Here is a 12,234-nt window from a genome sequence, read left to right as displayed (position 1 = left end):
GAATGTCATTTTTAAGGTTAAACAAGTCAGTCTCTGCCCCAAAGTTTTCACTAAGAACTGATTCCTCAGACTCTTTCAAGCTCCTTAGAGAACTGAGTTTCACAGAAACAGTCTTGTCTTTTCAATCACAGCCAGAGCTGGGAGGAACTTGTGTGCACTGCATGCCCAATTCCATTGAGAGGCCACCATTATTACAAACAGTGCCCAGCAGTTGTCCTGATACAAGACAGCGCTTCCTGGTTAAGGGACTGACAGAACAATGGTTTGCAATAAGCAGCTCTGAACTTCTGTCTCTTTTTAGGGAATAATGCAAGCTTCAGAAATACAGGGGATAGAGTATAGTTTTCCTGTTAATTTGCATAAGAGACGAGGGGTGGAGCTACAACTTTCTTGATCAAAACCAAAAGAATATCAGTCAATATTTTTATTCAAGTCTCTGATGGGGTCTTATTTTATTCTTCTCAAGCTGGAATGTGATGCTTTCAACTATGTTAACCTTATCTATACCATGAACTAGAAAACATAAATTTTAGTGTCTTTGAAAGAAAATGTAGAACAGCATTTGATGGGAAATTAAATTTTATTATCATTAAGGTGTTCCAGATTTTACATTGTGGAAATCATAGAAAATCTTACATCATTTGATGGTTGCTTGATAGAACAAATGTGGACTAAGAAAAATAAAGTTGAAAAGAAGATCTGAAGCTTTCAATTCATTATAAACCCCGTCTAAATGAAATATTTTATGATTTACTTTTTCTTCATGCACACAAGGTGATGTTAGTATGTGTATACCATATTTCATAGCTAAGAGGTATTCTAGAAAAAAAAGTATAATAGAAACAGTAAGACAACAAAATAGTTTTAAACTCTACTTAGTGAACACTATTTATAATGTGGCAACTTATTTAAGATTTTTATGTCTCTGTTTCCAAAAGTATAAAAATAAATGTCTCGGCACTTCTGTGGGAACTAAATGAGGATAATTTACAGACAGACTGACACACAATCATATGTATGATTCAAATATATGTATCAATCATATATATATGTATATATATATATATCTTAAAGCATCATATGTGCCTATCAGTTCATAATTTTTAATTAAAAATTTCAGATATTTGTTCACATACATATAATATATATATATAATACTTAAGATACCATATGTGTGTATATAAATGTATCAGTTCATAATATTTAACTAAAACATATGTCAGACTCATACCACTTTTACTTGCTGTCTCTACTTCATACTTGAGGTTCAGAGTGTGAGTTCTCATCATCCCAATCCTGTCTCCATGCCTGCCACTTCACTGCAGTGGTACTGAAGGGACGCACCCTTCTAGAACCATAAACCAGAATAAACTCACCCTTTCATATATAGTGATGGCCAGGATGTTTTATCAAAGCAATAGAAAAGTAAGTAGTACATCTCCCAACACCATGGAAATGTGGAGTGTCTTCTTTAAACACAGGAAAAAGCATTGCTCCCTTGATGTGTTTTGATTTACAGATTTCATGATCTAAGACAAAATATTACAATGACCAGGTAAAAACAAGCTAGCTTTATAGTGCTGCTGATTTGCCAGCCTCATCCTGAAGTTTCTCTATCACTTTCTCCTCTGTATTCTAGACCTTTGTTTTAGCTCTCTCATTGCTTGGCTCATCCAAACAGAATCCTCATCTTCTTGCTACCATTTAACTATCCCTGTCCCATCTCTCTGCTCTGCACTAAGAGACCTCTCTGCTTAGGACACTGTCATTGTTGTGTCAGTTGTTCCTAGCTTCCAAAGTCATTTTCCTGGGTCTTATCTCCAGCTTCTTCTTCCTATAAAGTCTTCCAGTTTTTAGCCATCACACAGAGAGTAGTGGTGAGGGTGGGACACCTCCTGACCATTCTGAAGATTTTCTTTCTGTTCCACATTTCTTCTCTGGGAAAAAATACCTCTTGTATCATGTTCTCATGGTAGATACTGTAGGGGTTTAAATGATAATGGGCCCCATTGGCTCATATAGTTAAGAGTTTGTTACCCAATTGGTAGAACTGTTAAAGAAGGATAAGGAGGTGTGGCCTTGATGTAAGAGGTATGTCACAGGGGATGGGTTTTGAGGTTTCAGTGCCTATGCAAGACTCAGTCTCTCTTTGCTGCCTATGAATCAAAAGCTTCATGCTACTGCTCAATAAATATATTTGTCTGTTTCCCACCATGATAAACATGAACCAGCCCTATAAGCCTGTAAGCAAGCCTCATTAAACACTTTCATTTATAAGAATTCCCTTGGTCATTGTCTCTTTACAGCAATAGACTAGTAACTAAGACAAATACCAGGTCCTACTCTCTCCATAAATTGCAGTTGGGTATCTGACTACATTAAATTCTTCTACCTAGGAACTAATAAATTACTATAATCCTCAACACAATTGCCATAATAAGGATTTCATATAACACTTAGAGATACTGTTGAAATTTCTGAACTAGATCATGCTTTTTGATGCCTGAAACTATTCATCTGTTACCTAAACAATCCCTAGATATACAGGGTACATGCCAGACCATCTCTTGTAGGATTGGTTGATTATTAACTACAACTGTGCACTTTGTAGAAATAACTAAAATCCTGGCTTTTAATTTTTACACATGTGAAGTAAACTTAGAAACAGGCCTTTCCTAGTCCTTTATTTGGTTTTACCAACTTCCTATCACATACCCAGGCATGCTTTTTGTGCTTTCTTTGTATATTACAGCTTATTTTCTGCATCATCATTAACCTGGACATTTTAACCTATGTGTGATGCTTAAAACTGTTCATACATAAAAGAATCTGGCAATATCTAAAATGGATGTCTCTAGATAGGTCTATGAATATATTTCCTGGAAGGAGATGCTATTCAAGAGTGTAGAAGGATTTCCTGTGATGAGCTCAATATAAAGAAGCCTGGGAGAAAAGCAGAGTTGCTTCGCCAACTCTCCTTTACTTCTTGTTTGTGAGTGCATCTACTCTGTTGCCACCAGGTTTGCTGCTATGCTTCAGGACCCCACTTTCTAGAATTTTCAATGAGGACTGAAGAACAGCAACTCTGTAGCTTTGAGGTTTAAACATAGTATTCAAATTATTGATAGTTAAAGACTGTCTAGACCTGGCCATCTCTTATTTCTCTTCACCCATGTACTATGGCTGTTTGTGTGTCTGTCTGTGTGTGTGTGTGTGTGTGTCTCATGAACTCGGGTCTGTTTCCTGCTTCTAGAATTTTATTTATCCTCAGTACTACTTGTTCCAAGTCAGATCTATTGGCCTGACCTACCCCCATCTAGGCCTGCCACTAACCAATGTCATCTCTCCTTTTAAATTTCTAGAGACTAAAACTATACTGCAATTCTATATTAACATAAAATATATATTGCTCTGTTAATGTTTCAAGCACACTTCCAACTGATTGATTAAGAGTAGAAACAGGTGAGATTCAGAGGCCATATACCAACATTTTTCTTAAAATTAAGTCAGACTCTGGCCTCAACACTGACTGTTACTGGTGCAGAATAACATCTTTGGGAAAGAAAACAATTAATTGTTTTGCATATTCTAATGACTGGCCTATAGACGTATTAATATTGCTTGTGAGCTTTATTAAAGGGATATGATATTAAAGGGCTATGATAAAGGTTGCTAATTATTATACCATTTTATGTCTAATTCAGTACTAATGTAACAAGGCAGAGGGGAAGAGGGGAGGATCAGACAAAGAGCAAAAGCCAACAGAATACAAGGTTGGAACCCATGGTCTACTTTGGACTTCACTTCCTGATTACCTGGAAACACTAGAAAGATGGACATCAGCTCTAAACTCTGAGAGCCTAGTAAATATGGAGTGATGAGATGGCTGTTTTTACAAAAGCACATGTGTTCAAGTGAAAATTAAACTTGAAAGATGTGGCTATCAGCATATGAGAAGCCACGAACTGAATTTTAAATAGAAACGAATCCATTAACAGAGTGTGTGGGGTATACAGGGTTCTCATAACCAACCACTGTCAAAGCATAGCAAAGGTCTACTTCTTACTGTCCTTTCGAGCAAAAGGAGATGACCAATAAAGAGAAATACAGGGATGTTAACTGGTGTCATAGTTGATCTTCATTGTCAATTTGATGATATTTGGAATCACCCAGAAAATAAACTTCGGGGTGTCTGTAAGGATGTCTTCATAATGTTTTAACTGGGAAAGGAAGAGGCACCGTGAGCATGGTCTGACCCATGGACTGAGGTTCCCAGACTGAAAAAGGAGAACGTGAGATCACAGGCCAACATTCAACTCTGGCTGCCCCTCAATGCAGACGCAATGCAGTCAGCTGCTCCGGGCTCTGGTAGCCCCATCTTCCCTACCATGATGAATGTGAACAAACTGTGACCCCAAAATAGACTCCTCCTTCCTTTAGTTGCTTTGTCAGAATATGCAAGAACAATGCTCTGGGAGTCTATAAGGTAGGGGAACTCAGATAATCACAGATCCCTAGTTGCTGAAAGAATAGAAGCTAAAGCAGTAACTTACGTCACTTCGATTGTATCTACGATGTAGAAACTCAATTATAGAAACCACTGTAGCAGGGTCAGAATGTTAAGGAAGAAATTCAATGTCCCCCGCCCTGCGGTGATTGAATGAGTCCCTTCCCAATAACCTCAAATGTTAGAATACTTGGTCCCCAGTTGTTGGTGCTATTTGAGTGGGTTTAGAAAGTATGGCCTTGATCCAGGATTTATATCACTGAGGGGTGGGGTGGCATTGGAGGTTTCAAACACCAGCCCCATTCCCATTTAACTCTCTCTACTTCATGCTTGTGTTTAAGATGTGAGCCCTCAGCCTTTGCTCTTAGCATCCAGTTCCTGCTGCCTGTGACCTCCATGCCACCATCAAGGATTCTAACCCTCTGGAATGATAAACCCAAATAAACTCTTTCCTGTATAAACCTTGGGCATGGTGACTTGTGACAGCAATAGGAAAGCAACTAATAGTCTCTCCGACTGGAAACATTGGTTATGCTATAGGCTTGATAATAACTCATCCAGAAGCTGAAAGACAGTAGAACCAATCAACAGGACAGGAGTAGATATGTAGGATACCAGGAAAGAAAGTGGTCAGTTCTAAATGGATAGTAATTGGTGCTTTGTTTCTGATGGTTCAGTCAATGCTTTGGTGTGGCTTTTGACTTGCTGTCAGATATCTAAATTTCAAACAGAATGGCACTGTCTGTTAGAAATGTTAAATGTAGTTCTCCTTAAAAGAAGCAACTAGAAGTCTTGCTCATGATCAGTTCTTAGATCTTGGATTTTTCCAAATTCTTAGTTTTCTGAGACAGAATCATCTTATTTCATTCTAATGGCAGAAGCTATTTTACAGTACATACCCTTTTAGTCTGATAATGAAATTAGATTTGAATCAAGATCATAAGTTCATGCATATTCCTAGCAAAGAGTGTCAAGTAACACCCATCAACGTTTTGCTTGGGAAAACATGTACTAAATCAGGTGCCATTTCAAATTTCAATTTGAATGCAATTATTCTTAGATAGCAATTCTTTTTCATTGTATAGGTTTATTTTATAGCTAGCTGTCTTCCTAGTCTTCAGATAACACTTGAGAAATGAAGAGGCCGATGACTCTTTTGAACCTGTGTGTGTCTTCATACTTATTATTAAAGGAATAATTTACTTTTTCATTCATTCCAATTACTATTTATGTTGCTGAGAAAATAAGTAGTGGAGGGGCTTTGAGCTTAAGAAATGTCACTCACCCATGGAAAGTTTAAATATCTATTCTCAAAGCCAATGTGTTCAGCACTTTAACAGGGAAATAAGAACAGAAGGGCTGAAACAATGGGATAAAACGTAAAAATCGATTATAGAAAAATTTCGAGTGCTAATTGGACTAGCTAGGGGAAAGTTCACCATGTGTATACACGAGCATGCACACACATATACTCCATGTTCGCCGGAACGTGTTCTCCTAGAAAGGAGCAGGAAGTGCCAACAGCCGCTCGTGTGGCTCTCACCAGCTTCCACAGGTCTGTATATACACTCATTCTCCTGCCTTCAGACGCTCAGCTTAAGAACAGGAAACTGCTTGTAGCAGCACTCGGGCTGATATTAATTGTCATGCCCAGGGAAAGAAGCAATTTATCAGATAACTGGGTCCCAAGCCATACAGGGCCCGAGAGATTAAAATGATCACCTTGAATTGCACTCAGAAGCTAAAAGGCAATCAGCACAGACGGCAGGGCACAGGTGGGCCGTGCTCCGTGTAGCCAATCTAGTTAAGCAAGCGGACCACACCATTTTCAGGGTCTAAAGCTTCCGAGTGGTCTCTGAAGTGTTGTTCCGCACAAAGCTTGCAGGGTGAATTGAATACAAATTTTTCACACGTTTGAGGATTTCTCCTAGAAGAAATGACTTTTAAAGAGAAAACAAATGAAAAAATCGTATGAAATAGACTCCAGAGAATTTGTTAAAAACCAAAGGGCACCAGTAAAATGAAACAGGCTACTAAGTTATGCGTGAAGGAGTTTTAAAAACCTTGTGTTCCATGCAGCAGTAAGTTGTTATAGTTACTCTCCTTTCTCAGACTAAAAAGTCGCTGGAGGCATTTCCTATTCCGGCCCTGAGACCGTACACACTTTTAAAACCTAGGATATAGTATTTACTATCACAATTGAAGTCAGAGCTAAACAAACTCATTTTTTAATGGAAGCGCCTGGAAAGGTTTCCACAAGAGCATAGGGTCCTTCTAATATCCAGGGGTCAGTGTAAGAATCACACTGGACAAACATATAATAGAATGGTTCATGGCTGAAGTATCAGGTTCGACATTTTGAGACTCCTTTGGACATTTGGTTTGAAGCCCCTTGTGGTTAGTACAGTCTTTCTGCAGTACATAAACTCAGTGTGTGCAATGAACTCTTTTTCCCTTTAGGATCTACGGCCATCTCTCTCTTTAATCTAGCTCTACTTTAGCGGTGTGATGAAATCTCTATGTACCTATATCTTTCATTAATATCAGCAGTTCGAAGAGATGCTGAGGTAGAAGCTCACGCAGAAGGTGTACTGCAAGACAAATTTCTAACTTTAGAAAAGTAAAAATGGCTAGTTTAACTTTGAATCTGGAAAACTATCAACGCAACATCAAGATTCCGTTCTCAGTACTACTTAATATTCAAAGGCATATGTCATTTCTGTGGTCATTTCTGTTCATGCCTTAAAAGCGCGAAATAGTGCTGTAACTCATAACTAATGAAAGCAATAACAATCTACCACGGGCAGAAATGTCTTATAATCCCCAAATGACAGAAAGAGTAATCAACAGAAGAAGACATGAAGGGATGTGGCTAACGAGGACCATGCTAATCACAGCATTCTATTTTCTCTGCAAGGAAAAATACTTGAAGTTACAAGTTCCACTTCCAAAAGACAGACATTGTGAACACTAGATTTGGAGCGTGGATGTTTATCAACTTTCCGCCCCTTGTGACAACTTGCAAGCTACTCTGAAGTCACTAAGACTTACTGTTTTCCAGGGTGTCCTTCCCCTTCTCAGAGGAGCCGGAGAGGGGGAGGGGCTAAAGGATGGTGGTGGTGGGAGGGACCAGTGGGGAGATGACCAGGATGTAAAGTGAATACATTACTAAATTAATGAAAAAAAAGTCATTGTTTTGAGCCATTATCTCAATAGTATGCGCTTAGCTTGTTCTACATTAGAATCAAATTTTGCAACTTGATGAGTTTGATCTGAAACTGAAACAATCCAAGGAGAATTAGATTGAAAATCAGTGATATAATACGTGTTCTTTTTTCTATCAGGCTGGATTATGACACTTACCCAGACTCACTAACGTGTACTTGTTCCTTAACTTGTATTGATATAGGAGATATGTCTATTTGTCTAGAAGACTTGAACTATTTTATAATGTTTTCTTGACAAATGCTTAAGCTTTCCAAAGGAGGGAAAAATTACACTTTCATATAGGTCAGATCTTATTGACCAAGAACTGTGAAATAGAAATAAAAAATATTGAAGACCTTGTATGCTTTAATAGACTTCAGTAAGTATATAAAAGAATGTATATATACTGGAAAACCAATTGATAAGACTGGTGGTAGCATAGAAAATGTAGACTCATCAGCCTTTACTGTATCTCTCACATATTTTTGTGTGGATTAAATACTAAATCCAGCAACTTTCCAAGCTTTGATAGCCCCATCCTCAACTTAGGGGTCCACATTAAGACTGTGATGGAAGTGGCAGGCCCTACTGCCACGTGACTTCTTGTTTGGTCATGTGTTTTTTATTTCTTTGCTGAGGTTCAAGAAGAGAAAAACGTATCCACCACACCTTCATATTTTTATGACAAGAATCTGGCATCCTTATTAGCACTGTATCTCCCTATGCTGCTCAGGTCTACTGAGTTCACAGCACACTGTGCAGAAGAAAAGGAGTCAGAGAACGAGGAGGAAGGCTGTCAAATGCTGTTTTCTGGACAGAACATGGTAGGTACACTCGTGAAAGCACAGCCACTGTGGGGTCCTCCACAAACTATGAACACTATGAGGCAGCCAAAATCACATCATGGATAGAGTTGCTCTTCAGTTTAGATCCCTTATGGAGAATCTACTGGCAGTTGACAGCTGCTGAGGAAGGAGCATCGTTCTTTCTTGAGGCTGTAACCACTGGTCGTGTCCTCATGCTCCAATGGACGGTCTACAGATGTGTACATGCAGACACCACCCAGAGGACGTAGTGGGTTGTCAGCAAAGATGAAGGTGTGAGGGAGATGTTAGAAGTATATGAGGAGATTTTTAAAAGAGAACGGAGGGAGGGTATCTTATTTTATACAAACAGAACAACCTCAACAATAAAGAAAATGATTATAAAAACTCTACTCAAATATATAAATCACTTAAACATCTCCAAGGCTATGGAATATGATTCTGAGACCGAGTCTGGCTTAGCTATGAGCGGACTGGAGTTCCATACCCAGTGCTGATTAATAATATGATCAATAGCCTGCTCTTCGAAGCAAGTATCTCTGTTTGTGTGGTTTTTCTACTGCTAGACTATTTGCTTTTTCTAACTCGGGAAAAGATAGGAATCATGAGAATTATATATCTCCTTCCCATTATCAAATATAGATCCTGGTCTTTTTCTTCTTTTTAAATAACTTGAAGTCAGAAAATTGAAAACTTGCCTGGAAAATATTTATTGCTCTAGCATCCATAATCAAGTGGTAGAAATTTTTTTAATTAAACAAATTTAACTGTTTCTCCATTGACACCAGTTACAATAGTGAGATATGGATTCAGCCAGAAGCCCATTCAAAGGATGACTGGGTATACATGCAAACATACAATGGAACAGTATCCAGTTGTCTGTTCTGTCATCTGTAGCCAAATACATGGAACTAGAAGACACTATGTTAAGTGACTAAGTCAGACACAGAAAGCTAAGAGTCACAAGTTCTTTTATATGTAGAAGCTGAAATGGTAGATGGGGATGCAGAATTACAGCTAAGAGAGGATGATAGGTAAGGAGAAAGATGACTGGAGGTAGTTAGAAAATGGCTATCAGTACAGAGTTAGATCTAGTTAATATACCCCAGTGTCTCACAGCATGATGGAGTGACAGTGGTTCAGAGAAAACTGTCACACTGGTTATGAGCAGCTGGGAGAGAGTGACTGGAAGAAAGACATCACCCATAAAGATAAGGAGGTGGGGAGCTAATTACTGTGGTCTGATGTTACATGAGAGATATGAGCCCTGATATATCACATGGCATACCCTACATACATACAATTAAAACAATAATTTAAACAAAGAAAAATATGGACTGTTTTACAGAAACTAACATCATCAGCATTCGTGGGTCCTGGATCATCCGGCCCCTGAGCTGAAAGCAAACATCCCCTTCCAGAGAAATACCTTTTCTCTTGGTATTTGTGGTAATGGTGTGGGTCAAAAACAGATTAAGAATTTCAGAGAGGAAATATTTCAGATACTCATATCCTTTTTCAGTCTTCCAAAATATCACATTTTTTTCATAGACATAAGGTGAAACAGACAAAAGACATTAAGGTTTATTGAACATTACATAAATATTAGGAGATAGTTTATATGAGAAACATAGCCTTGTGGTAATATGCACGTGAGGGTGTGGGATGGCTCAGTAGCTAAAGGGGCTGCTACTAAGACTAAAGACCTGTACTCAAGCTCAGGAACGCTGTAGAACAGTGTTTCTCAACCTGTGGATTGTGACCCCTTTGGGGGTTTAAAGGACCTTTTCACAGGGGTTACAAAGCAGATATCCTGCATATCACGTGTTTATATTACATTTCATAGCAGTACCAAAGTTACACTTATGAGTGGAATAATTTCATGGCTGGGGGTTACCACCACATGAGGAGCTGAATTAAAGAGTCTCAGCCTTAGGAAGGTGGAGACGCGCTGCTCTAGAAGGAGATAACTGATTCTTGCAAGTTGTCCTCTGACCACACAGATGCCATGATACCTGTGCCTTCAGGCACACACGAGAGAGAGAGAGAGAGAGAGAGAGAGAGAGAGAGAGAGAGAGAGAGAGCGACAGAGAAAATAAATGTAAGAAAGCAACTTTAAATATAAATAGACTCAAGGCAGTGGGGGGAAGAAAGGGAAGAGTGGGTGCAACCTGGAACACAGTGAGGCAGAGACCAGGTCTGTGAGATGTATAGATAAAGGTGTTTGCTACTTTTCATTTCCAGTGAACTCCAAGATGAAAGGTTGAAAAATCAACAATTCCCTCTAGTAAAATACTGTCCTGGACAATGCATTATCTTTTTTAAGATAAAAAGGACCACTAAATTAAATAGAAAGTATCAGAGATCCTTTTCAGTATTAAGAAAGAGGTTCTGTTTCAAAGAGAAGCAAGCCTTGTGATAGCAACTCAAGTTAGAGACACATTTTCTTTACTTTATGTACCTTTATTAGAATACAAAGAAAACTAAGAAAACTAAAATAATATGTTAAAGATGACCAGACACTTTCCTCAAATCAAAAAAAAAAAAAAAAAAAAAGCATCTTGAGAGGAAGGCAGCATGTCTGTAAACCAAACAGATGTTTATGATTAATTCCTAGCTAACATCACGCAGCTGGCTAAGGACGATTTTTATGGAGGGAGAACATTATAGAATGCCATGAGCTGATATAAATCACAAGCAACTGCTGTCATGATCCGGGGGCAGAAGACCTGCGCATCCCCTTCAGGTGCACTCTTCAAATCACACCACGTAACAGGAGCACAGCCGTTTCTCTGCAGCACGGTATCTGTTTCCAGTTTCCTCCTACAGTTTGACGGGTGTCGTTAAGTGTCGGTCTGCATCCTGTTTGCTAACGTTGTGACATACTGTACACACTCTCCTCCAGGTGACTTTCATTTACTAAACTTCATATTAGTAACACCGGGCTGTGAAATCATCATCTTACAGACTTGTTTGCTTTGGAAAAACCCTGTTGATAACTATTGAGGTATTTGCATCGAAGTTTAAATATCAATTTTAACTATGAAGTCATTTTAACTGAATAAGTTAAACAAAGATGTACCTCTTTATCTCATTTAAATGATGAATGTGGATATTTGTGTGAAGTCTGTAAGAGTGCAATAGAAAAAAATAAGGTCGATTTCTCTGATATTTTATCACAAACATTTTATCAAGACTATTTTATTATGCCATTTAATTCCTAAAATTATACACAACTAAAGAAATCTGAGTAAACCATGGATGTTAGCATATTTGCTGTGAATTGTAACAGGTTTACAATCGTAATGCAGTGAGGAACTGTATAAAAATATGCTGAAATATTTTGTTATTATTTCAACTTTTATCTAGATCAAAAGCAACTCTAAGGTTGTTTACCTCCAAGTTATTGAACCATTCTTAACACCATGTGTTTAATTTTCCAAAGCACCCCGTGGACACTAAACTCTGTTCATTACAACTTTTCATTACTCCTGGAGAACTTCTTAACATGTCCTCATGGTGTGGAAACATGAATGCTTAAGAGATGACTTAACAGTGGTGAGCCTGCCTCTTAAGCAGCTATGTAAAAGAACTGTCTTCAAACTGTTCTCCCCAGTTCATTAGGAAAATGTTCATAAGATGTGTCGTTAAATTGAAATTATAAGGCATTGAGTAATTCATCAACTAGCCTTCCAC

Source organism: Arvicanthis niloticus, chromosome 4, assembly GCF_011762505.2.
Source record: "Arvicanthis niloticus isolate mArvNil1 chromosome 4, mArvNil1.pat.X, whole genome shotgun sequence".
In the NCBI taxonomy this organism is placed as follows: Eukaryota; Metazoa; Chordata; class Mammalia; order Rodentia; family Muridae; genus Arvicanthis; species Arvicanthis niloticus.
Note: the sequence above shows the minus strand (reverse complement) of the source record.